General features: G+C 43.2%; 1 protein-coding gene across 1 annotated transcript in view; it reads right to left on the minus strand.

Annotated features, from left to right (window-relative positions):
* The window catches only part of CNTN5 (contactin 5), a 3,039,905-nt gene extending 3,013,750 nt beyond the window's left edge, over positions 1-26,155 (minus strand). Inside the window, exon 1 of the mRNA XM_086935289.1 lies at positions 25,747-26,155. The gene's annotated coding sequence lies outside the window, so the exon portion shown is untranslated. The remainder of the gene's footprint in view (positions 1-25,746) is intronic.
* Between the last annotated feature and the right edge of the window lie 871 nt (positions 26,156-27,026).

Raw genomic sequence — 27,026 nt, forward strand, 5'->3', positions numbered from 1 at the left:
AACTAAATATGGTGGGCAGAGACATGGCCAAACCTCTGATGGCTCTTACTTTTTCAGGCCGTCCGAGGTGTGTAGAGGCAGCGGGCACAGAGTAGTCTTCATCATCTATACACGGAAGGTCTGGCTGACTCTAAGTGAGGAGGGGGACCTTAAGCTTGTCAGAAAGGGTACTCGGGTACTCCATCGCTGTTTCATGCTTTTAAATTAATACACGTGCACTTTCCCTTAAGGAAGCATGCCACTTAAGCAAAACAGCAAATGGATACCCAGGATTCTTTAAAAAAATCCACTTTTTAGGCGTTGGTTTATTTAATGTTGTGGGAGCTTAGCAACATCTCAAATCTTGAGGATTTTCTATTACTAATTATCAATTGATTTCTGTACCCACAGTCTTGGGTTGTCGACTTTTACAGACTACTTCTCATGTTTTACAAGCTGTTAGCTGTCCAGTTTTTTTTAACAAACTCCTCTATTTGGATGTTTCTTTCCATCTGCTCCAGTATCTGCCAGCACACTTCTGGTCATTCCGTATGCTACAACTATTTTCTGTCCTATTGTCACTTTTTATTTTTGTACTGTCATCAAGGTACCTATTTCTTCTTTGCTGTAGTAGCCTGACCTGCCAAAACCTGTCCACTTAGCTTTTCTTTCTTCTTGCCTGCCCTGTCAGATTTTCAGCGTTAATCGCTAGAGAGAATGTCATTTGGTCGCTGATCTGAAGCAGTTAAAAGCAGGCTGTCACAGTTAATCAACTCTGCATTGCCAGGCACGCTGTGTAAGGAAGCTATTCCCCTTGTAAAAATGATTGGTCATTGAGATCATGGTGTATAAATATTTAAAGCAGCACTGTAACATTTATGAAGCTAAGCCTAAAATATGTTGCATTACTTTCACCAAACAAGTGTGGTCAAGAACAGCACAGTGAAACAGGCTATTCATTATTAACCCCCTAGTGCGGGTGTCTGCCAATGGTGGACACCCGCACTACCTCCCCAGTGCATCTGTGGGCCATTGGTCAAGACTAGGGAGGTATATAAATGCCCCTCTGGGGCTCTGCACCAGAGGGAGTCCTTTATTTCATTTTTCCCTCTGTATGATTGGGAAGAGCTTCCAAAGTAACCTAAGTGATTTCTCTTTTTTTACTGCAGTGACGATCGACGCACAGGATGCACTGACATCATTGCAGTAAAAGTGAAAGTTAAAAAAGCTGATGAGCATGCTCAGGGGCATATCTCAGCTTTCCAAGCACTGATTCTCTTCAGAGAGGCATTGTTGGAAATGGGAGAATCTCTCCTTTCCGATGGTACTTCGGACCAATGGATAGCTGCTTGCGGATCACCGCAAGAGAGCGATCCCTAAGCAGGGATCCACCCACTGGTCACCAGGGATGGGGCAGCAGCCCCTTAGGCAAGGGCTATGCTCCCCAAAGGTAAACTATAAAATGCTGGTCAGTCGGACTCTCCAAACATGAGTCGGTCAGAAAGGATTTCGACAACGAGTCTCTTTGGGAGAACCTGAGGGGATGTACACGTATGACCAACTCTGCATGTTCCTGAAAGCTGGGAAGATTGTTACTTTAGCACACAAACTATTTGTTGATTCCCTTTTTAGGAAAGAAACAAGACACTTTTATCTGGAGCACTATTTTCCTATTTTTCCCAAAACCTTAAAATGTTGCTGCATTTTGCTAACTTTCTTGGTACCCTCCAGGAGAATCAACAAACCTTAAGTGCCGGGGAAGGTGGACCGTGCGGGGGAGACACTGCCGTCAAGGGGTAAATAAAACATCAATAAATTAGTGTAGTGAAAAACCGTGTAAGGAAAAGTGTATTTACTTCAAATGTAAGTGATCAAAAAGGAATAAACCATTGTCAAAATTTCATCACAGAATGCTATGTCAAACATTAGTATTCAAAGCCACTATTTAGTCCACCCATTGTACAGGCAAATGACATGATCTAGATGTCTAAATGTGCCTGGAAGGAATTTCGAATAGCATCAGCGGCATTGCTTATTTATTCAGCTGATTTAAATATGGCGAAGTTACTGCCAGGAGGAAGCTTAAAGTGTTTTTAATCAGCATGCTGAACATCATGAAAATATTAGAAATATTTGACGAGAGTTTCTGTATTAAATATTTTATTTACCGTGATACAGGATAGAAATCTGATGCTATGTTCATGGTGCCTAAAGCAAAAGTGCTTCTGGGACATCCTTTCCTGCAGACTCTGCACCGTCTCATGCCAGTCAGAGTGGCAAGATAAATATTGTGGTGCATATGGAAATCTATGATAATTCTGGAAATCTAGGAGAGAAGTCGAAACTTTTCTCATTCTTCTGGCTTTGTATGTGCACAGGTATGAGGAAGACTTACCACGATGGATGGTCACCACCCAAGAGGTGATGCATAACTAGCGCATCATTTAGGTGCTCTTTAGTAGAAAGTAGAGTGAATCCTATGAACCCTTTGTGTCAACACAAGAAAGCAATGCACTGTGGGCACAATTGACAATATAGGCTGGTGGATTTGTATGTGCGGGAGTGGGGGTGCACGCACAGAAACAGCTTGCCACTGTCCCTTCTGTCAGAACTTGTGTGTGGGCACACTTCACTAGACCGTTAGGGGGGCAGAGGCCTTCCTCAAGAGTGGAGGCATTCTGGGACTGCGCCAACCCCCACTTGAATTGTACACTCCCTTCAAGGTTAGGTGAGTCTCTGCAGATGGACACCAAGCAAAAAACATGTCTTTGGCTCCATGACTGTGCTGAATTGTTATCAACGCCCCCGACCTATGCACCACGTATTGGAGACTGTTTGTGGGCAAACCAAGGTCATTCCCGTTTGTATTCCAAATGATGGAGACAAAAATATCTGTTATTTTTGGATATTTAGTATTTTCTGCACTAATATAAAATGAATGTTTTTGCAGAACAACACATAATAACGTTTTTCACAAATTCTCACAATGCAGATAACGAACTGTTTCTCAGATTAGTTTATTTCCTTTAAATAACTAAACAGCAATCCAGACAGGGGTCGAAGTAGGTGGGATCTGTGGGGCACGACGTGCCCATACTTTTTAATTTTACAAAAACCGCTTCCTACTTTTTATTACTAAAAGGTAACAGTCCCGAGACGATTAATTACAACAGTTGAGGTGTCTGATCGCCTGTGCTGTGATAGGGAGGGACAAACAGCTTAACAAGAAACAAGCCTTTTTGTAGCCTAAAATATGGCTGCCATTAAAATATAGATGTTTGCATTTGGTTAATATGCAAACATAAAGAGTGCTTAGAAGCCACTTTTGGCTTTAATTTAGGGAGTTAACTGTAGCTTTGCGATAACAAAGATTCAGTCTTTGTGAGGGGGATTGCAAGGGTGTTTTTAGCTGAGATGTGGAGTGTCTGCTTTTAATAGAGAGTTTTAAAATATGTTTGCACTAGGCACAAACTGCCTATCACAAAAATCTAAATTTTGGAAGAACTTCTTATTAATCCTAAACATTAATCTTTTTGTGCATTTTGTGGAAGCCTGTCTTATACTGTGAATAATACAAGTTCTAAATAATGACTTACAGTGCTTTTAACCACAGTCTGGTACCTCATAGCACTAAAAATATACAAGTCACTATATCCCACTGCACTTATCGGGATTCAATTATGCGTGTCTCTGGTCACACACAAGCATCTACAGTGGTTGCATTAACCAATAGAGGTTTCAGTATTTAATATAGTTCATTTCTCCCTATTTAGCTTAACTTGCATATTTTATTTAAGGTTTGCATTATTTTATATGCAGTTATCTGAAGGTGAAAGGCCAAAAATAGTTACAGTATGTCTTGTTTTATTAGCCGTGCCTTAGATCCCACCCCCAACACTCACTGATGCAGGGTCACACAATTTGGCGAACAGGTCCACATTATCACATTTCCCATAAGGTGAAAGATTTGATGCTGTTTAATAGCGTGAAACAGACCATAAATTGCCACATGAAAGCAAAGAAGATTACCATGGAAGCAGTAGTTATGTCTACTGGTGGTTAATACTCTACGGCCTATATGTACAAACCTATTTTGCAGTTCTTAATGGCCCTAATCGATATTTCGAGCATTTAAGACATGCAAAATTGTCTTTCAGTATGTATGAAAGGCATATGCAGCATTGAAAAATGCGGTTTGCACCCAGTAGAATTCATATTTTGTGATTCGCAAAAAATAGGAAATCACAAATAGAAACTCCATAACCGCATGTACATAGCATTTCATAATTATGACCAGTCGCAAAATAATGGCCATTTAGGAAATGCTATTAACATCAATTCAGGTCTGATGGTAACCAGGTGCAAACTTAAAAAAGGCGCCCAAAATGTATAAACTTCAAGTTTATTATATAAAGCACTTATCATTACGTATGTCACTAAGTAAATAAGCATCTGCTTCCCCCACGGAGGAAGATGAAAACACAGAAATCTAATCAAAGACCAACTCCAAAGGAAGCAGACATCCTCATCTTCCAGCATAACTGTACTGAAAGAATTCACAGAGGGAAGTGGGTATGCCATTTAGTGAACTATAAACACACGTACATATCTATACCCACTAACAATTTGTAAATTTTCTGTGTAGTTTTCTTCAGAGAATTTCTAACAAATAGACTGAGTTTGTTTTTAGATGAACGGGCACTCAAGTCGAACTGGTTGATTAAAAGAATACATGGCTAAAACTAAAAACAATAACAATTAAATCTTCCATAAATTTGTGTGATAACATCTATTTTTTTTGCACATTACCATTTTCTATCCTAATTCTACTGAGTTTTTGATTGTTGAATGTGGCCCCATTTCAACATTTTCTGTGATATCCTTATTCATATGGCTAGGAGTTGTTTCAGGGCTGCTGGCGTTTTTCAGTGTTTAATGAACTGGTCGGTAAGAAAACAAGTAACAAGTTACTCAGACACTTAATTTCACCCCAGTGATCTGTACATGTCCAAGACATCACAAGTACCAACCACTTAAATAGCTGATAAAGTGAATTGGGGTATCCCAGGTCTCTAATGATGCAAGAATCTCAGGCAAAACAAGTGCCAAACAAAGGGCAAACACTACAAGAGCCCAGAAATGTAAGAAGTGCATTCTTCATAGATCCCCAACAATGTACAAAGAGCTGGAACAAAAAGACACCAACAGTGTAAGAAGTGCAGACATGAGAGTTCTCCAAAGATACACAAACAATTGTAACACCACAAGTGCAGAACAAAGGTACAAATGCCCAACAATGCAAGAACCACAGGTGCCTGATAGTGCAAGAAGAAGAGGTACCCCATATGCATAACAAGGCTACCAGCAGAGACACCACAGGTGCCTAAAATGCTATAGGCACAGACATCAAAGGTGCACAATGACATAATATAGGTTCTCTTTCATTAATGCAAAATCAGCAGACACCGTAAGTGTGAAACAATTAAATCAGTGCATGCACCAAAGATCATCATCAGTGAAAAAAGGCAGTTGTCCAAGGGCTGCAACAAATCAAGTGCAAAAAACAAAGAATGTCAAGTATAGGCACAACTGGTGTTCAACAATGAAAATTGACACAGGCACCACAGTTCCCCAACGGTGCAAGCAGTGTAGCAATATAACAATACATTGAACACTGTTCTATAGCGCTGCGAAACGTGAGTTACCAAGGGAAACCATCTGTGGAAAAAACCTGAGACTGTCAAGTTGTTACAAGAATCAGAGGCACCGCTTAACATCAACAACAGTTTGTAATGACCAAACACCACAGGTACACAACAAAAGAGGCAACTCAAACACCACACATATCCAACTATATATTGAGTACAAAAATGGCAGCAATACCACAGTGGAAGGTGCACTGGCACTGATGATGTCCAACACTGCATCAAGTGCAGTGGGTACTTAAAAGAGAGAAACATTTAGGTTAATTGCAAATTTCATAATATCACAATTTCAGTGACAGCTAAAGCCACTACTGGCGCTGTTTCCAAAAGTGCAATTTCCCCTTTAGATAATACAATTTTGCTATTTCATAATTTGCAATTTCCTAAAAACAGTTGTAGGAAAGTGTCCCTTTTTGACATGGTCACCCCCATTTTTGCCTAGTATTTGATGTGATTTTGACTGGAAGTGCATTGGGTTCCTGCTACCAAGGTCCTCAATGCCAGATCTCTTTTTTAAACCGCACAATTGTTTCCCCAATTGGCAATATCTTTAGCACTCCTTGTACGCTCCTAATAAATGGTACCCCTGGTACCTAGGGCAAGGAGACTAAAGAAGGGCACTTAAGGTCTCCAACACAAATTGTGCTACCCTAAAGGACCCCTCACCAAACACATACAGACTAAAGGCTACAAAACATGACATGACATATATCCATGTGTCTCAGTACAAAAAATCGGAACCAAATGTGGACAATGTTTAATGGGGTCCAGTGTACTTGTCCAGTCAATCATTAAGCAAAAGAATACAAAGTTCCCCGGGGACAACAAAAGCGGTATGTGTGTGTAAATCTGGATTAGAGCAAAAGCAGGGAACGGGGTGTTCCCTTGTTGGAACTAGAAGACCTCACACACCCAGAAGCTTAGGTGTCATGCTTCATCATTGGTCTCCTGCTCCTCGTCAGACTGGCGCTGCAATGTCCGACGGGCACCATAGGCACTCTTTGTCGGAGATCTTTTGTTCCAGCCAATGGTTTGAGTGTGTGTAAGGGGTCTGGTGAAGGTGTAGTCGTAAGGGAATAGTGAGGTTAAAAAAGGTGAGCCAGTCCACAAGGGACTTTATTCACGTGGCTGACTCCCTTAGTTAAAATGGTGGGAGGGGAGAAAGGAACCGTGAGGTGCACAGTAAGCTAACTCAACCCTCTAAAAAGGTCGACATGTTTCTTGCCTTACTGGCAATTCTTCAGGACCTCGGGTACTAGGTACTACACAGTGAGAAAAATATGCAAAAATAATAGAGAAGAAAGATATAACCTCACTGGGTCAATCAGGAAGCAGGCCAAGTGGTCCTTCTTTTAGAGGGGAGACCCTAAAAGTAACACTAAAGTCTGTTCCCGTGGGGCTGTTCGTAAAGGTAAGATACCTGAGACAAGAACAGCCTGGGTGTGGAACCTACCCCCAACGTCAAGCGCCCCACTCGGTGGCGCGGAATCGAGTTGCATGGGGGCCACGCTCCCCATGCAAATGAGGGAACAATCTTTAGTGATAGAGCTATATATGAGCCAGTGCTATCTGTATTTCAGAAAGTGCTGTACAAGCGTCTGCAGCCCTTTCTGTAATACCAAAGTGCCCCGGAGGCCCACAAGGCAGGCACACATGGCTGCTGCAACCTAGTGGGTACTTTCCATATTATGGCCCCAGGTCACAATGTTTAGGGGAGAAGCACATATACTTTAGCACTAGTTAACAGTAGTAAAATGTTTGGAGTCCTAAGATCAGCAAAAATGGGAGGCAAAAGTTAAAAATGTGGGGAAGGCCATCCTAAGAATGACAGATCTAACAAATTACATGACAGGGCAGACTCACAGATAGCAGAGTCCAGGTGCAGATGCAAAGTTGTTAGAAACCTTTTATGTCCTAGAGGATTGAGATCAGAAAGCCATCCAACTAGCCCTTGGAGTCAGTATGGGTTCTAGGTTTAAGAGATCCAGTTCTTGTCCTTCTTACCCAAGCAAGAGGGCAGCAGGTAGCAGTCAGCACAGCACAGTAGGAGTCATAAGAGTTCAGTCTAGAAGAGTTGCAGTCCTTCAGCAGCATAGCTGGGAGAGTATCCACAGCTCCAGAAGTGTACTAAAGAGTTGGTGTCTGAGGAGCAGTATTTATATCCTTTGAAGTGGGTGACAAACTTCTAGAGGCATGCCTTTAAAGTGCACACATGTCCTGCCATGGTTCGAGAATAACTACAGGGTTTATGTAGCCCTGTGTCTCGAGGCAGGACTCAGCCTATTTAGGTGTAATTTAGGCAGTGCCCAGCTCCTCCCTCCCATCTTTCCAGTGATGGCCCGTCCATTCACACCTAAACTCCCATTGTGTGTGACTGTCTCGTAGGAATACACAGAGCCCAGATGCCAACTACAAACCGTCAGGTGACAAGAGATAGGCTACAGGTACCAAATGACTAGGGCAAGAAAATGTCAACTTTATAAAAGTACAAAATACAAAAGCAATGATGCCTAGGGATCAATACTCCAACCAAATAATGGAAAAGATACCACAAATTATCTCTTCCTAATGTGTTCACTTACTTATGAAGTAAATCTATATTTTTAACCTATTCAAACAATTGTAACCAGAAAAGGATTTTCCAAATTATCAAGTATTTGTTCTATTTATTTTACCTTCTTTTTCAAAAATATATAGTTTTTGTCACTATTTTGCAAACACACACACACATATATATATATATATATATATATATATATATATATATATATATATATATATATATATATATATATATATATATATATATATATATATATATATATATATTAATATACACACACAACATTAATACAAATATACATATATATATATACAATATACACACAAGCAACATTATATACATACACACACTGCATTCAAATTATTAACAACTAACTATATATATATTTTGGGGTATTTTTGAACCTTCAAGAGTCTTGAAGGATTTAACACTGTGATTCCAAACACACTAAAGATGATATTTGAAAATTACACCTATAAAATGTAATAAGGCAACTCCAATGTTATCCTATGGCAGAGATATGCCTTGCAGTAGTGAAAAACGAATTCAAGAGTTTTTTACTACTAGGACATGCAAAACTTAAAAGCACGTGTCCTTATTTTTTAAAATAGATTGCATTCTGCCCTCTGTGCTGTCCAGGACCTAACAGAGGGGTAGCTTATATGTACAAAAAGGAAACTTTGGGCCTGGCAAAAAGTTTATCTTGCCAGTTGGAAATGGCAGTTTAAAAGTGCAGACACAGGCTCTGCAATGGCAGCCCTGAGACTTTGCAAAAGGGCTACTTAAGTGGGGAGCACAACCATTGCTATTGGCCCACTAGTAGAATTTAATTTACAGTCCCTGGGTACATATAGTCAGCCATGGCCGGCAGTGGGAGTGCCTGCAGGGCGGTGATGTGGGGAGGGGGAGGGGCAGGGTGGGGGCTAGTAATGTATGGAATACAGAGTTTTACAGGCAAGTAAACATTTAAATAAAACAAGTTTTGTTGCACGCACTGCATCGCATTTGGGGATGCAGTGCACTCAACGAAATTCGTTTTAATTATTTAAATGTTTACTTACCTGGGAAGCTCCGTAATCCATACATTACTACCCCCACCCTGCCCCTCCCCACGTCACCGCCCTGCAGGTACTCCCACTGCCGGCCGCAGCTGCATATAGTAACGCTTTACTAGCGGCTTATAAGTAAATTAAACATACCGATAGGGGAATAAGCCAAAATGATCATATTTTGAAGACTGAGCACATGCACTCTAGCCCTTATCAGCAGTGGTAAAGTGCACAGCGGTCTAATGACAGAAAAAACGAGATAGAAAAAATGGAAGTGCAAGGCAAAATGTTTTGGGGTTGACCACCCTAAGGCGGTCAGGTCTAAGAGTGAGAGAAATCTTAGTGAGCCTCAATGCTGAAATTGTATTCTTTTTGTAGCATAGGGACGGAAACCATGACAGGAACAAAATATCTGTACAGGAAATGAAAGAGGAAGAATGTGTGGCAACTTTAGCCAAATTCAATGAGAGAATCTTTCCAATCATAGCTGACTTCAATCTTTAAGATCTATTGCACTTTACTCTCCAGACAGAAAGGTGGCTGAAGCAGATAAACATAGAAAATGGCCTGCTGTATGCCAGAAGACTTTCCATGTTCCTGGTGAAGGACTGAAGAGAAATATCTCTTGCTTTGTCTTGTTCTGCTAGAACTAAAAAATCGGCTCTGCTCTGAAGGCGTAGAGAACTAAGCTGTTGATTATCCCACAAGACTGAATAGGCCTTGGTCTGCTTAGAAGGAGCACCCCTGCTGGTTGGAACTTCTCTCTTAAGCGCAGCAGGTGTGAAAGACCCTAAGGACAAAGGAAGCTCACTGGACATTTACTTCAGCCATGCTATGCTAAATGTATCTCACTTGTCTGGGGGGATGTATGACGTTACAACGCATGCTTTTACCATGCATGCCTTTACAACGCGGTTTTTACAACGCATGCCTTTACAACGCATAGTGCTTTGGGTCGCTGGATAGTGAATAGTTTAATTTACTATTCCAACTCCAGTCCCGGTGGATAGTAGGGAAGGTGTTGGAGAGTAAATTAAACCTATTCCCTATCCTAGAGCGCCCCCCAGCGCAATGCGTTGTAATGGTTTGCATTGTAAAAGTTGCGTTGTAAAGGCACTGCGTGGTAAAAGTTGCGTTGTAAAGGATATTTCCCATCTGGGGGGGTTCAGAAAGCTATGTCCCCTGAAGGATGTAGCACTTTTATGGAGAAAACCCAGGGAATTGTTGAGCGGCACATTTTGCATTGCACCCGAAGTTATGTGGAACATCTTTAACTAGAAATGGTAGACTAGTGTCTGAGGCCAGTCATATGGTCTGGCCATTAAATCAGCAATTCCTATTAAACAAGTATAAGTGTTGCCACAACAGAACTGTGACTTCAAAGGTCACATCTTCTCAAAACTATTCTCTCAAAAAACAAACTGGCTTTGCTTTATTTCAGTGACAAACCAAATTCACAGGCTGTCTTTGAAGATCCCGGCAAACCCTTTGGTGTGTTTTATTCGCCACTTCCAAAGATTACCTTTATGCTTGCGATTCAAAAGGCATCCCATTGTAAAATCTCCTGATCCCACAACATCCAAAGCAAACTAAATAATCCACGCCACACCGCATGTATTGGACTTTCTCCATTTCTGCAGCATTTGGATTATTAAACGGTGCACATATTAACTACATGTTTTGTATATTTCTTGACTGTAATGAGGGTTTCGCTTTAATATTAATGTACTACATTCAGTTTTACGTGAGAAAAATCTAGCTGCATGCTCCTGCTTTTCTTTCTCGTAGGTTGCCTAAAAAGCCACCAAAACCTAAACATGGCACAGATAAGCACGAAAAACTTACAGAAAATAATTCATAGTTAGAGATATGCAACTTCAAACCGCCTGTACGCGATTTAAATATACCATGACCACAAACCCTTTCCCGCCCACACTCAACACCAATAGAAGCAAAACACAGCCAAAGTATGGATGATGTACCTGCATAGCCCGCCTATGACCTATACTATCGTAGAAGTGATGCATGAGACTCATTGCCTACCCATCACTTATACTCTGAAAAAACAATAATGCATGTAACTTGTATTCTGCTCCAAGTTAACAGCAATATTATCAACAGTTGGTTCATACGGGTGCAACCTATTTCTTTCACTATTTCAGTGATATCTGTAACATTCAATTGACACTTTACCAAATAAAGGTATTTCAACGAAAGATTTTTCCTAAAAGACACTTTCTTAAAAAACAGAATCCAAACCATCTATATCTTCATGTAACGTTTTATGAATTGTATTCATTCATGTATGCTTCAAATATTCATCATTTACAAAAGGCTGAAAGGTGAACAATCAGTGCAATTCGTGACATTTAGTGCTCTGTGCCTACAGCGCAGGTGTGACCAACAAAATATACAGGTATTATTTACGAATGGGACATAAAAAGAGGATTTATTATGGCCTATATTCTTCAATATTCAACTGTATACTGCCTTTGTCAATATTCAATACAGGATTTTGCCATTATAGGTCCAATATATTGTACGTCGGCGTTTCGACCCTCTGGAAGCGCCCTTTTTGGCGTCAAGGCGGGTCTTCCTCAGGACTGTGTGGTGCGGGGGAAACAGCCTAAGTGAAATGATTAACAAAAGATGGCATTATTATGGATTCTAGTATTAGGGTGTATGCCACTTCTGGCCTCTAATCATTTAAAAGAACTCACCTTCCTCCCTTATGCCCTGCCGGGCATCTGGTGGTGAAGGAACTGAAGGCATCAGCTCTGTCAGAAAAAGAGCCTAATTAGTGCCTTATTCTTTGAATCAACCTTCCTCTGCTAGCTTGGTACTCCTTAAAACTGCCAGGGCCAATTACAAAAAGCACATCTTCAACGAAAAAGCCTCCTTCCTTCGTTCTCAACTCGACCAGGCTAGAAGTCGTCCCAGAGAACTTTTTAACATTGTCAAAAAACAAACCTACTCTGGCCTTCCAAAACTATTAGCCACTGTTGAGAGGTGCAAAGAAATCGCTAGCTTCTTTTCTAATAAAGTCAACAAGACAGAGCTATCCTTCTCCACCACCCCCCACTCAACTAACTCCTCCCTCATTCCACCCTACCCTCTGCCAACACCTCCTCCCGAGCATTCCAACTGTACTTTTGTCCACTTCTGCCCCTTATCATGTTCCCTCTCAACCCCTCCTCGTTCTCCCCCAGTCTGACTCCAATTATATTGACCCCCAGCCAAAAAACAACGCTTCTTGGACTGAATTCTGTCCAATATCTGAAACTGCAGAATCTTAATCTCATCCCTCATATTAAAAATGCGCCTAAAGGTGCTCTCTTCACGCTACACCACCTCAAAAAAATTAAACCCTTTATTCCATCTGATGATTTAAAATTTGTTGTACAATCTCTTGTCCTTTCAAGAATTGACTATTTTAACGCTACCCTTGCTGGCACCCACAAAGTCCAACTTGCCCCGATTAAATCTGTTCTCAACCTGGCGGCCAGGCTTATCTCTGACTGTAAGCGATGCGATCACATCTCTCCTGTCCTCAAAAACCTCAAATGGCTCCCAATAGAAGGTAGATCCACCTACAAGATTGCCTGTATCACTCACAAAGCCCTTCACCAAAACACCCCCTCGTACCTTTCTGACAAACTCCAAAAAAGCAGGGTGTACTAGATCTTTGAGGAGCACTAAGGCCCTTGTCCTAATCCCCCAAAGGATCAAAAATAAAAAGACTCAATCACGTGCTTTCTCGGGTAATGCCCCTTCGATCTTGAACTCTCTTCCCAAAGATCTTCGTTGCAACCCTTCCTACCCTCTATTAAAAAAAAACTCAAGATGCTTCTTCTCAGTAAATATTGGGGTCCTTAATGATACTGAACGCTCTGTCCATTTACTCATTTCACTCCTCTTTTCACCCCTCCTATTTCCATTTCCTATATTATCTCTCCTTCTCTATCTACCCCTTTCTATCTACTTATTCAACAGTCCTCTTCTCCATTACTTGATCTCTGAATTTCCTTTTCATTTCCTTTGCCATATGTTGATCTGTTTCTTGATGTGTAACTTACCCTGTAAAGCGCTCTGATACTCTTGGGTCCAGTAGCGCTCTATAAAACCTTTTAAATAAAATAAATAAATACATCAGGAGGAACAGTTTGACGTAAAATATAAAAGTTCTTGGCGTAATTAAACGTAATTTTAAGGTTTCTTCTCTTATACAGGAGCTGTGCATAAACTCAATTCACGCCCATATTCAATAGAGTGGACCGCTGTCTCTGCAATCCCACCTGAAGCTGCACTGGAAAATGTAAAACTCTATGCATTCCACCATGAATTGGCGATATACTCTTTTCTGCATAAATCTTCAGCGGTTCTGTGATAAAAAGTTGCATATGAAGTTGTTGAACATGTTAAAGCACCAAGCAGGCTTCAACTATCCTTTCTTAGATTCTGCTTGCCAGGGTCGTGCAGTGAGTTATGGGGATGATGACCAGGAATGAGCTGTAGGTTGCAAATCCTTAAAAACTAGGAAGAAAATGTTGTAGATGAAAAATGTGCAACTGTTCCCAAACTAAGGGGCTCATTAGGATTGCGTTTTTTCCGCATCCTCCAGGCCGGCGGAAGTGTCTGCCGGCCTGGAGGATGCGGAAAAACCGCTGCAGAGCCTTCAAAGACCCCCCGCCAGATTAGGATGACTGGGGGTCAGGAAGATCGTCCGCTGCTTTTCCGCTGCGGTCGCCTTACGACCGCTGTGGAAAAGCTCTAATATGGAGGCGGTGTCTAACAGAAACCGCCACCCATATTAGGATAGGGCAGAACGAATGCCTTTCCGGGGCGGCTTCTCTGCCGTGGAAAGGCATACGGTGTTTTCTTTGGGAGCCCGTTGTGGGCCCCCAGGGTGACGGGAAGGTGGGGGGTGCACATGGGGGGTACCTATGGTACCCCCCTGCATTTGCATGCACAATGCGCAGGCACCGCGCAATGCCTGCCGCTTTGTGCATGCAAATGCCAAGCATGCATATTTAACCTTGCGGCGGGTGCTGCTATAAGCAGCACCCGCCACAATGTTAAATATTGAGGAAGTGACCGCCAGGGTGGCGGTCACATCCTAATTGCACTGGAGGGAACACCGCAGCCCCTGCGGACGTTCCCTTCACCTCGGGGTCGCGGACGGACGCAGGTCCATCCGCGATCCTAATCGGCCCCTTAGTACAGTGACAATGCAGAGCCTGGATGTGGTAGCACAATGCCATGAAAACACTAGACTGATGCTTAGTGCAGAAAAATCTGATGCTATGCCACTGGGACATTGACATTCAATGTCTGAACTGGGAGCATGTCCTGATCCAGCCATTTTGTTGTATGTACACATAGGTTTATTAACATGGTAAAATAATGAATGCTATGGGAAATCAAGGCCTCAGCCCCAGGTCGCAAATTGGTATTGTTATTAGCAATTGCTGGTTAAAAGTGTTATGCCTTTAATTATAACATTGGAATAATGGGACCTCCGTTGACGACAATGAAGTGGCCATGGGCTAATAAGGGCGGGTATAAACCTTCTCCTTAAATAATCCAATGTTTGTCTTTCTGTTTCTCCCTTTTTTATTTAGAATGCTCTACCCTCACAGGGTGCAAGTTTCCAATATTCTTATATAGCCCTTCTTCCTTAGGCTTCAATCGTTGGTAGGGGCCCTCTCCCTCGTTATAGAAACCTCACCTGAGGTTCTGGGTCTTTAAGAACTGGTATAGCCATCAGCAGCAATCTGTAAGGCTATAAGAATGGTTTTTACTCTACCCACATTCTACTCTCATAAGATAGTTCTGGGATGCTTAATAGATTTTAAACTGGATCACAGCTTAGTTTTAGTGATTTTATGGGGAGTGCATGGAACACCAATTTTAGAATAAATACATTTTAAAAAATGTTTTATTATGTAATGCCCAACTCAAGTTTTATATCAATAGTAAAATATATTAATTTATTTAATAGCTCTCAAATTAAATTGAACCAAACCATACATGAATGAGAATGTTGGTTTTCTGTGAAAATCAAATAAGATGACTTTTAACATCAAAGCCATAAGGAATGAATGAAAATGTATGCATACAGGCCTACAGGGCCGTATCCTGCAGTGCAGGCATGGAGGAAAAAGCTTTTCCATGAGGTTCTATTACTCATTTATTGTAGTTAGGTAATCCACAAGAGAATATAAAATGAGTGATGTATATGCCGCTGAACAACCAAACAGTAGTACAGTTAAGAAATAAGGGACTTCCACAACGTTCACTTCAAGGTTAATTGAAAAGGGAAATACTTAAAATAATTATTGCAGGATTCAATAAACTATAACAGAAAACAAAACAAAAAAATGCTAAATGTAGGAAAGTGAAATATTATGTGGGTGAACAAGTGTCACACAATTTGAATTAAATAAACCTGTGCTCAATCGCTGGTAGTATGACACAAAGCAGCAAGGCTTAAATCAAGAGCATTGTCTAAGGTATTTAAGCAGTGCATAAACAGTAGAAAAAGTCACAATAAAAGTCCACACCCAAATGTAAAATAAATAGATTTTTTTTTGTAAAATAAAACCAAAATGACAAAACTCCAGTAAGTAGAATCAGAGATATTATGCTTTAAACGAATAATGTTAAAACGCCAGGAAAACTCAAGGTCCCAATGTAAGTCATTGGTCGCAGTAGACCGGGACACAGGTGAAATTTTAGGCCCAACGCAAAGGAGCCTGCATGGAATACACCAAGTGGATTGGTACCTGTCAAAATATGGAAGTCAAAAACCTTAAAAAAGATTCAAGATTCTCACTTCCAAAAGAGACTTAGTCACTTTCTTATTGAAAAATGTTGAAATTTTTTCTAAGTCCCAATGCAGAATGAAACTTTGTTACCTCTTGTGAAGAAAAATCATCTCCAGGTGGTACACTGCTGAAACTGTAACAGCTACCCAAGAACTGAAGGCCAAATACTTGAAGCAGGTTTGTTCTCTGGTGCTCTGTGGCTTTGGAGTTTTCTCTCTGATAATTTTCTAAATCTCAATTAAGAATGGGATTTTTTTTCGAAGGTGTGGAGATCTCAATGCAGGGTGAAGATGAAATCCAATCCAATGCAGTGGAACTGATGGCTGAATATGTTTTCAGGCAGATACCCCTGAAGCTCTGAAGCTAAAATTTCCCAATGTGTCCAAACTTTCCTCTGGTGCTCAAACAACAACAGGAGGACACTTCTAAGGATCCTAGGGGAAGGCTCCACTAGAATCTCAGGGTGTCAGACATAGACCAATAGAAAAGTTCAGCTTCAGTCCAGTTGCCGCTGGCCCACTGGGATTCTTCACAGGAGTCTCCTATTTAGCTTTTTATGTTTCAAGAGCCAACCAGGACCAAATATTGATCCTTGGAGATTCCCTCTCTGACCAATGGAGTAAATGTTCCCAGGCCCTGGCCTGCCTACTTATTCATTAGTTCCTCTATGCATAAATGCAAACAGGCCCAAGATGGCCAAAGCCTACAGCCACACTAAACTTGGGTTCTCAGAAATGGGGGTGTGAAGTGGAGAGTACTATGGAAATGACTAACATTTTCCCAAATATAAAGTCCTTTGTGTGTGAACTTGACCAGTCACATTGAAATGCAAGTGTGGTAGGTGAAAGCTCTGCCCCTCTCCCATCAAGCCACCATGACCCATCCTACCAACACCGAGACCCTCTATTGCGATACAGTCTAGGGTGAATCCACAAAGACCAACTGACAACTATAGCTAGTCATGTGAAACAGGAACAGGTTGCAGGCACCAAATAGTTAGGACAAGAAAAACATGCCAACTTCCCAAAAGCTGTGATTTATGAATTGTGACTTAAAATACAACTTTACCATAAGAAAGGGGTTTAAACCTAAATTCTTCAGACACCAAACATGACATTCCAACCAGCTCCCAAACAAAGATTATTACTTATGAAATGTAATAAGGTCCCCCAATGCTATCCTATTAGAGAGATTGGCTTTACAGAAGTGAAAAACGAATTCAAGGGGATTTCACTGCCAGGATATTAAAACTTAACAGTACATGTCCACCTTTTTAAATACATGGCACCCTGCCCTACGGGCTTTTATGGCCTAAGCTATGAGTGACTTATGTGTATTAAAAAGGAAGGATTAGGACTGGCAAAAGTTTTCTTTTGCAAGGTTGAAATGGCAGTTTAAAACTGCACACACAGACATGTGTAAAGGGCTACTTTAAGTGGGTAACACAATGAGTGCTGCAGTCCCACTTGAGGCCTTTAGTGTACAGGCCCTGGGTACATGTAGTATCACTTGGTACATGTAGTATCACTTGACTGGGGACCTATAAGTAAATTAAATGTGCCAACTCTGAAATGTCTTTCTATTATATTAATCCATGTAATTATGTATTTATACGTGATAGCTATTTGAAAATTCCCAATATTAACCTTTTATCTTTCAACTCTAGCAATATCTGAAGACAAACTCCACCTAAAGAGTTTTTTGGTTGTGTCTGTTGTATCATCAGTGATAAGCAATGACCTAGGATGGGTAACGGAAATCTTATATAAAAGACCCATATTTTCATTTCTGCTATTGCAAGTCAATATTCTGTACTGACACATTCATGTCAATATCATCTTCAGTAGTGCAGTGAAGCTTCCCTACTCCAATTTAGAAAATAAATTGTAATATGTTGGTAATTCTGTATTTAATATATAGATATGACTATGTAGTAAAAGGGGCATGCAAAATATATAGTATTTGCTAGTACAATGTTGCCAAGGGACAAGGCATGACTACTAATAGTGCAACAGGTGCAGTGGCACTGGGGTACAGAGCCCTGAGGGGCCACTGAACCCTGTTATTTTCTGTATTTTACTACCCCAACAGCAATTAAATGGCGACTTTCCTTGCTTGAACCAGGGTCCATGGCATCCTTGCTACACTACTGCGAAGATACTGATGTTTGCCTTTTGTGAAGTTTGTTTAATCCCTTGAGCCCAAAGGTGACTGTCAACTAGCACCAGTATCTATGGTAGTTTAAATAAAATATGAAAAATTGGGAGTCTAATGATGTTGCTATTTGCACAACCCTCAACAGAACATTTGCTCCATTAGAGGAACTTGCAAGCATTGCCAGCTTATCATTGGCAAAATGAGAGACATTTGCCCAATGGAACCATTGGTGCAGTTCTTGTTAAATAGTTCTTGCATTCTCATGACTAATCAGGACTAATGCTGTTTCGTGAGCAGGTTCGGATTAGGACAGAAAACAGGCCTGGGCATCAAAACAAAAGTGGCCCCGATTAGTAAATTAAACAGCTACAAAAGTATCCAATGTTTGAAAATGTGGGCAGTAGTGAACATGTAGGACAAGCTGTGTAGGTGTTTTGCAATGTATGGAAGACTGTATGGATTGGTGCTTGCTGCAGGCAATGTTTGCTTTACTATCAGGGAAATCAACGGTAAAAACTGGCCAGCAAACCATAAAACAGACCCACAAACAGCCATAGAAGCAGCTTACACACTGACCTCTCAGACCAGCCCATCAGGCACTGCCAGATTACCCTATAGGCCAGTGCGACCCTGTTCATGAAATGTTTTGCATTAAGCTCTCAGGAGCCAGCCCCTGAGTTATGCTTTCCAGGTTACTTCGAATACTGTGAGCTCAGTGGGTCTGGGCACCTTAATGCTATCACCTAACACTTCTGAGACAGGATGCCTGGGACAAACTAGAGCAGTAGTGGTGAAAAATATCCAAAGTTACTGCTATTGGTTGCACATATGTGACGTGTTAAAAAGAAGCATCAACACACCAAACAGATACAGAAAACAGACCAACAGTGCAAAACTCAAGACATAGAAGAAACACATTGGTTTGGGTACTCCATGGATGTTGTGACTGTTTATTTTGATGCTGCTCTTCTTGTTTAGTATTTTTGTAGCACATCGGGTGCTGCTTGTACAGCAGTGTGGTGCTGTATGCAGTCAACGATGAGTTGCCAAGTGGCTCTGAAGTTTTCATCACAGGCCGGAGTCTGTGGTGGAGTACGGAGCTGTGGAAACATACTGTCAGTAAGGGTGCAGCAAAGTGTCTATGTGAGGTGACAAGTCTATTCTCTTTCTCTTGATGGTGAATTCATGTTGGAGATTCCATGCAGCCGTGAGACATGACCTGTCATCACTTTGATAACACAGCCCAGTGACAGTCCCATTATTGTGCAGGCCTCTGCCAGTCCTCCTTCCACACCTCAAACCTCTTGTCAAGTGCACTTTCCATCAGGTTACCAACAGAGAGCCCTAGCACTTCAGCCTGGAATGGAAGCACAGTGTTCTCCATGACATCTCACTTTTGTGTCTCTAAGAAACCGCACTCAGGGTCTGTGGTGCTTAAATTGAGCCAGTGGCTTCCGTAGGGGACACTGGCACTGTTTTTTGGGGACCAGCACTTATTTTTCCTCATCAGACATTAACAGAGAGCAAGAGAGGGAACAACAAATGAAGTGGAACAATGGAGAAAGAGAAAAAAAACATTTCAAAAGGAGAAAGCAGAGGCAAGAGTGAGATAAAAGTGCAGGGTGTGCATGGCCGTGCATTAAAGAGGTAGGTATAAGGTGGAACGAAGACTGCACAGGCTTGTTACTTGCTCCGCCAACATGTAATAGCAGCCGCTGTGGGCTTCTAAGCAGAGCTTTGGGCAACGGCGCTCATTATTTTATAAATTAAGCACTGAGGGTCCAACTGGCCTATAAAAAAACTGGTAGTGCTAGAAGGGCAGGTCTGACAAGTCAGTATGTGGGCTGACTTTATGGCTGACTGTGCGCCTGCTTTATGGCCGGCTCTGTCAATTTATACTGTTTATTTCCCCAATATCATAACTACCATTGCCAGCAGCCAGCACAAATGCGTGTTGTCTCCAATATATTGCAAAGCTCCTATACAGCATGTCTTTACAAGTTCAAAACTGTCTCGATTTGCAGAATTCAGGCCCCTTTTTATTAGCTGCTGTTCACTAATGGGGGGGCACTGTTATTTTGGTACCCCGTCCTATTTTCTGGCCCAGTCCAACACTGACCGCACTTTCTTTCTACATTTAAAGTGTTTATTTCTGAAACCTGACTTGCAAGAAGGTTCACATCACCTGTGAATGCAGGGAGCCCAGAACGCACAACTGCCAGTCTTCCTGTGGGTGAACCTTGTAAGTAAATCTGCTCAACTTTGGACTCAAAAGGTTCAGTCAATTTTGACTTTGGTTTAGCGGTCAGAGCACATACACTGCACACTGAATAGCAGTGTCCCAGTGCTAGAGTTCAAGATTACCAGCAGATGAGCCCCAGGAAAATGAAGAAAAACTGGGGGTGTTCACCTTAAAAGGGGTCACTTTACAACACCCATAACCACAAATGGAACTAAATATGTCCACAGTGAATTAGTTTCATATATTTCCACCACCTCATGGATATCCTAATGGACTAAGGGAAATGACACCTTGTGTTTAAAGCATATTTTGATTTGAAATACGACCAGCAGGGGAAATTCGCTGTTTATGCCCATCAAGCAGACCGTGAAGTTGGATGTAGTTGTTTCAAAGACATTGTGAGCCAGACTTATAGGTAAGCAGAGCTCTAGCTCAAAGCAATCAAACATCTGTCTGAATAAATGTAACCACCAAAATCTGCATGTTATTCCCCATTAAAAGGAAAATACTTGGGATAAGTGATAATTGTCCCCCCCAAAATCTGAACTGTGTAGTGTCTAACTTTATCCGGTGCATTAAATACCAACTATCTCCCGAGCATGGGTGGTTTCTCCACTAAGGAGGAGGAGCGTCACCCCACTTCTATTTAAGCAGTGCACAAAAGAAAAATAAAGTGATAATAATAGGTCGTTATTGTCATTTTATTTTTCTATGCGGCACTCAGAGCCAGGTGGGGGCAGGGCTCGGCTCTGTGACGCCAAGCAGAGTGAGGGGTAGTTTGCACTCCTCTAAGTGCATTGCCATGTGTGGCCGCCAAACCACCATGCTCACTTGGCATGTTCTCCATTGAACTATGTTGCACGGCACAGTGGAGGAGAACATGTCCAGCCTCCCCAGGCACTGCCTGAACGTCCAGACTGGACGCTCAGACCAATCAGGATGCTGCTTCTGCAGCGTCGTGATTGGCTGGGAAAGCCCGGAAGCCGGAGTACTTCCAGTTCTGTAGCATACCTGAAGAGGACAAAAGAGGGGCGGTGCCGTAAACAAAGGAAAATGTAAGTTTATTTTTTTATTATTTTTTTTTAATCTATTTCCATAACCACTCCCGGTCCGAAGCAGCCGTCACTGTTCCCTGGCGCACTCATGAATAGGCCCATAGGCACTCATCACATTTTAAGGTTACATTCTGTTTCCTGTACAAATAGGTGTTTGCACAGAGATCAAGTATGCGTTTTTCCCTAATATATCCCTACAGGCCAAAGCTGGCAAAATGTATTGAAGGAAAAGGCCCAAAAATGTCACACCATGCAACATTTGGTGATTTAAAAACTGATTTTGCTTGTTATTCCTACTTCCAAACTAAAAACTGGGATAGGAGGTATTTACCACACGTCTTGATTATCTCACCATGGGGTAGTAGTAAAATATCAATAATCAACAGGAGAGAAAGGGTCAATAGGCCACTCTTATACCCCTTTTGAAATACTGAATCCAAATCAATAGAAGAGTGACTAAAAACGAAAAAACACACATAAGAAGGTGGAGGTTCTTTTTCTGCACTGCGTCTGCAAAACCTACCTTATTGCTCTTTCTTTTTCTTGAACTCTTGTTTTGGTGGCAGTAATTGAATGTCTTTACCTCCACCTTCTTATGTGTGTTTTTTCGTTTTTAGTCACTCTTCTGTTGATTTGGATTTAGTAGTGAAATATCCCCACATTTTGCCCCCATCTTGTAATGAGGGACTAAGTCATCTTTCTTGGTCGTGGCTTAACTGTGGCTTTAGTTGTCGCTGTTCTTAAACTCGTCTTTTCTTGGAAAGTCAGACTTACTTGTGAACAGATAACTCTCTTTGGTGCACAAAGAGTTGCCTTCTGTGTACAGACACCTCTCCTCTGTGTTAGACAACCCTCTCCAGAGTACATGAAACACTTCCGCTGCCTACAACAGCAGCCCCTGCTCGAGATGTATGGTGTAGTGTAGATCCCTACTGTTCAAGAACTCCCTGCACTGGAATCCATTCTCTCTTAAAAGGCAGAGATCAAACACAGCGGGTTATTTCACAGAGGCAAACTGATCATAAATGCACGAGTCACTTCTCTCATTCGCTGCCCGATACAATATTAATCAGTAGGTGGCAGGCTCGGTGCCATGCGGAAATGGTTAACGTAATGTCAGTCCTGATCGCTGTTTTTTTCGCCTCATTGAGGACTCTTCTAAGGCGCCTGTTAATTCATTACTCGCCTCCCTCTGCGGAGCATGTGCAGAAATGACAAGCTTTCAACCTGTGCAAGAGCCCCGAATCTGAGCAGGAGATCCGAGAATAGACAAAAATGGAAAAACCGCACCTGTGCTGGGGCTATGAACCTGTGCATAAGATCCGCACCTGTGCTGGGGCTCTTAACCTGTGCATAAGATCCGCACCTGTGCTGGGGCTCTGAACCTGTGCATAAGACCCGCACCTGTGCTGGGGCTCTGAACCTGTGCATAAGACCCGCACCTGTGCTGGGGCTCTGAACCTGTGCATAAGATCCGCACCTGTGCTGGGGCTCTGAAGTGCATATAATCCGCACCTGTGCTGGGGCTCTGAACCTGTGCAAGAGCTTCGAACCTGTGCACAAGTTATTAACGGGAGGAGGAGCTCCGATCATATACAAAAGCCTCAAACCTATGCAGAACCCACGTTAAACGCATACGTTCCCAATCTGTGCCTGCCATCAGAAGTTTCGAGCCTTTGCAGAGCATCCGCGCCTGTGCTGGAGCTGTGAACCTGCACCGGAGGGGGAGCGACCCTAAACAAAAGCTCCAAACCTTTGCAGAACCCACAAATAATCTCAGCAGCTCCAAACCTGAGTTGAAGCTCTTAATCTGTGCAAAAGCTATACATCTCTGCAGAAGCTCCGAACCCAAGCTGGGACAGTAAACCTGTACGCGAACTCAGGAGGCATGCAGAGCTCTCTGCAGAAGCTCCGAACCTGCACGGACGCCCCAAACATGTAGAGAACTCAGGAGGCATGCAAAGCTCTCTGCAGAAGCTCCGAACCTGCACGGATGCCCCAAACATGCACAAAACATGTAGACAACTCAGGAGGCATGCAAAGCTACAGAAGCTCCGAACCTTTAGGGAAGCTCCGAACCTGTACGGAAACTCAGGACGCGTACAGAGCCATCACTATACAGAAGCTCCGAACCTGTGCTGGTGCTCTGAACCAGTGCTGGTGCCCTGAACCCGTGGAGGTGCGCTGAACCTATAGTGGTGCTCTGACCCCGTAGTAGGGCTCTGAATCTCTTCGGGAACGCAGGACACAATCAGGGCTACAATTCTCTACAAGTGCACCGCACCTGCTGGGATGGTGCTCTGAACCTGTACTGGTGCCCTGAGCCTCCATGGGAACTCAGGACACTTCAAGCTCCGTCTCTCCACACAAGCTCAGCACTTGCCGTGCTGGTGCTCTGGACCTGTTCTGCAGCTCAGTACTCGTGTGGAGACTCAGACCCATGCATGTGACCCGTTCCTGTGCAAACTCCAAGCACGTGTGAGAGCTCGGACCTGTGCCGAGGTTCCAGACCTATGCATGTGACCCGGATCTGTGCAAACTCCGAGCACGTGTGACAGCGTGAACCTCTGCAGAGGTTCCAGACCCATGATTGTGATCCGGATCTGTGCAAACTCCGAGCACGTGTGAGAGCGTGAACCTGTGCAGAGGTTCCAGACCCATGATTGTGATCCGGATCTGTGCAAACTCCGAGCACGTGTGAGAGCGTGAACCTGTGCAGAGGTTCCAGACCCATGAGTGTGATCCGGATCTGTGCAAACTCCGAGCACGTGTGAGAGCGTGAACCTGTGCAGAGGTTCCAGACCCATGAATGTGATCCGGATCTGTGCAAACTCCGAGCACGTGTGAGAGCGTGAACCTGTGCAGAAGTTCCAGACCCATGAGTGTGATCCGTATCAGTCCAGAAACTCCGAACAGGTGTGAGAGCTTGAACCTGTGCAGAGGTTCCAGACCCATGAGTTTGACCCGGATCTGTGCAGACTCCAAGCATCTGTGAGAGCGTGAACCTGTGCAGAGGTTCCAGACCCATGAGTGTGATCCGGATCTGTGCAAACTCCGAGCACGTGTGAGAGCTTGAACCTGTGTAGAGGTTCCAGACCCATGAGCGTGAACAGCATCAGTGCAGAAACTCCGAGCACGTGCCGGAGGAGGTCGAACCTGAGCAGGTTTCTAACATGTGCAAAATATCCCCTGTGCTTCAAATAAACATAATATTTGTGTGCCAGGTATTACGTAAAACACAGAAACTTGAATTAAATGCCACCTATAAATATTCAAAACCACAAACAATATATATGTCATTTTCGTATTCTGGAATGCTAGACATGAAACATATCAGGGATAGTTTATTATTGACTAGTACAATAAAACACACGTCAAAGCACTCGCGGTGAAACTGAAAAGTTATCCAAATTAAATCTAGTCACATAGGAACTGCACCTAACTGCCTTCATCTATGTTCTTCACAGGCACGAGGCAGTGCCCTTCCTTCGTGGAACTTTTTTTATACTCGGAGACCTTCTTTCGGTGCAGAAAAGAGACAGGGTGCGTGCTGCGCGAGACGAAGGACGGGTGAACGAGAATGACAAATACCCAAACAGACCTCAGTCGCGTGCTCAGCCGAGAATCCACCTCTCAGTGCCAAGTGTGAAGGCAGAACTTCCTCCAGCTGTCTCCAGCTAAAAAGAGCACAGCGAGTACCACACACTGCTCAGCACTGGCACCACACACTGCTCAGCACTGGCAGACCCATTCCATATCTCTGCGCCACCACAGCGTGAGGCGCGAACACACCTGCGCGCTTTCATTTCACCTGGCGCAGAGGTGGCCAGACACCACAGACACCTCTATACAGCCTCGTTTGCCGTACCCAGCTGAAACCTGGCAGGGGGCGTTTTGCCTATAGTGCCGGCGCTGCGTTCCAGTGCTGCCTGCACATCCCACAACAACTTTCAGCATCATGGGGTATAATGGGGCGAGCAGTCCGGCACCGCATGCTGCCACAGCCGCGCAGCGGCCACACCGCGTCCCAGTACCAGGGACTGGAGCACCAGCTCCAGCGGAGACTGGAGCCGGCAGGGCGCGCAGAGATGTGTGCACAGACCCCAGCACATGCGAGGATTCTCGGATAACAATGCCAGCGCGCTGAGGCGATGAGCATTCCTCCTTACCTTGGCTGTCAGATGCCCGCCTCCAGGCTGTGCCGGCCGGTGGAAGCCTCCCAAACCCCACGCAGCCTCAGGTGATCCCCAAACAGCGGTCCCGCCTGGTATTCGGCCCAGGGAGAGTGAGAGAGTGGCTTCCAAGCAGCTGAAGGGGCCGGTGGAGCGCGCTGCGCTGGGCTCCGGGAGGACGCAGGCAGCGCGCGCGTCGGTGCAGCGCAGAGGGTTCCCGTCACTTGGCAGCTGCGTCCATGCAGTTGCTGCTTCCTCAGTTCCGTGGCTGCTGCTGCGGACGCAGAGGTGATGTTGTGCCTCCCCCCGTCGGTGATTTCTGTACAACAATCCCTCAGCCAATGTCTCGGAGCTCCACTCGCTCTCAAGTCTTAACTGGCTCCTGGTTCCTGCTCGCAGCCTCTGTGCGAGAGCGGGTGTGTATGTTGTGTATGCCTCTCTCTCTCCTCCTTCACTCCCTCCCCATATTCACCCACCCGCCTCCCCACCGCTTATCAGCTGTCGCTCACACCCTTCTTGTACCCTCTTTCACTTTCTTCTTTTCTCACTGAATTTTCATTCCACCTCCTCTGACCACCCCCTCTCTTTTTCTTTACATTCAGTGCCACATGTTTGGCTCCTAGCCTCTCCAGCATCCACATTTCCCAGCTTTATCTTCATCTCTTCACCTCATACCCTCTATTTCTGTGCCTTTCCGTTCGATTATCTATCTATCTGCCTGTCTATCTATCTATCTATCTATCTATCTATCTATCTATCTATCTATCTATCTATCTATCTATCTATCTATCTATCTGTCTGTCTGTCTGTCTGTCTGTCTGTCTGTCTGTCTGTCTGTCTGTCTGTCTGTCTGTCTGTCTGTCTGTCTGTCTGTCTGTCTGTCTATCTATCTATCTATCTATCTATCTATCTGTCTGTCTGTCTGTCTGTCTGGCTGGCTGTCTATCTATTGTCTATCTATCTATCCATTGTCTGTCTATCGCTCTATCTATCTATCTATCTATCTATCTATCTATCTATCTATCTATCTATCTATCTATCTATCTATCTATCTATCTATCTATCTATCTATCTATCTCAGCCATTGGTAGCTGAGACACAGAGAAGGCAAGCTTAATAAATTTGTTGAAAATACAACACAATTAATATCTCACCTCCAATTTATAAAAAAATCTAATAACGGGAACCAAAGATAGGAATTCACAATGTTTACATTTAAAACTAACTCCAAAAGAGATAAATGTCGACCATTGTTATTTGGCTGTACTTGACTTGGA

Source organism: Lissotriton vulgaris, chromosome 8 (assembly GCF_964263255.1).
Source record: "Lissotriton vulgaris chromosome 8, aLisVul1.2, whole genome shotgun sequence".
NCBI classification, from domain to species: Eukaryota; Metazoa; Chordata; class Amphibia; order Caudata; family Salamandridae; genus Lissotriton; species Lissotriton vulgaris.